Source organism: Notothenia coriiceps, unplaced genomic scaffold, assembly GCF_000735185.1.
Source record: "Notothenia coriiceps isolate Sejong01 unplaced genomic scaffold, NC01 NC01_scaffold00020314, whole genome shotgun sequence".
Taxonomy (NCBI): Eukaryota; Metazoa; Chordata; class Actinopteri; order Perciformes; family Nototheniidae; genus Notothenia; species Notothenia coriiceps.
Window position 1 is genome coordinate 58,261 of NW_011353015.1, and position 1,173 is coordinate 59,433.

Consider the following 1,173-nt stretch of genomic DNA (forward strand, 5'->3'; position numbering starts at 1 on the left):
AGTAGTGTGTGTGTGTGTGTGTGTGTGTGTGTGTGTGTGTGTGTGTGTGTGTGTGTGTGTGTGTGTGTGTGTGTGTGTGTGTGTGTGTTCTTACCATGGCTGTGATAAAATGACAGATCACCTCTCTCTCTGCTCATCCCACTTTTCTCCTCCGTCTCTCTGACACTTCCTGCTGTTATGAACACATCTATGCAGTTCATATCTGTGTTCTGTTCCCCATTTGAAGACCATGTGACTGAAATACTAAATACATAGTTCATGGCACAAAAGGTCAACTGAGTTTTTTCCACAGCAAAACTTTGCCACATCAGGTTACTATAGCAACACAGGTGGATGAAATTCAGAGATGAAACTCTGAAATATTGACAACCTGATGCAGAAACAAATTATGGATGTGTTTTAAAGATTTGCACGACAAAAGGTATTAGATATTAATATGTTCATTATATGGGTAATGCAGCAAAAAAAAATATTTTTAAACATGACACTCTTTCCAAAATAACCCTAACCCTATCCAAACAAAGAGCTGTCTTACTTTTAACAAATCAAAGCTAAATACTATAAATACTAAGAGTTGTCAGGTTAGATTCAGAATCAGAATACTTTATTGTCCATTAAATTAACATATCATACACACTACAACATTCATACGCACAAAACAAGGGATATTAATTATTATTATTATTACATTTTTATATTATAATCAATGTAAAACATAATATGCAATTGGTTAAACTAACTAAAAAGCAATATGGTTTAGAAAATCATTGTTAAGAAAAAAATATATATTAATTTTAATGGCACACCAAAAAAATCCAAAGTTGGAAGATGTTTCCTGTGATAACTTTGGAACGAAAAAAGAACAACTTCAACAAAAGAGCCAGAAGCCTTAATAAGCACCGCACACACACACACACACACACACACACACACGCACACGCACACACACACACACACCATTTCCAATATGCTATTTCATCAACACTCACATCACACACACATGACCGTAAGTCATAATTATTACCAACTTTTAATCTATTTTCCAAAGAGGAACATGCTTCCATACGAGAGAATAGATGTGAGGATTAAGACCATACACATACATATGCAAAGCTGAATTTGCTTTATTATCAATATTGACTCCCTCTTTACTGGAAGCATGGTTGCTATCTG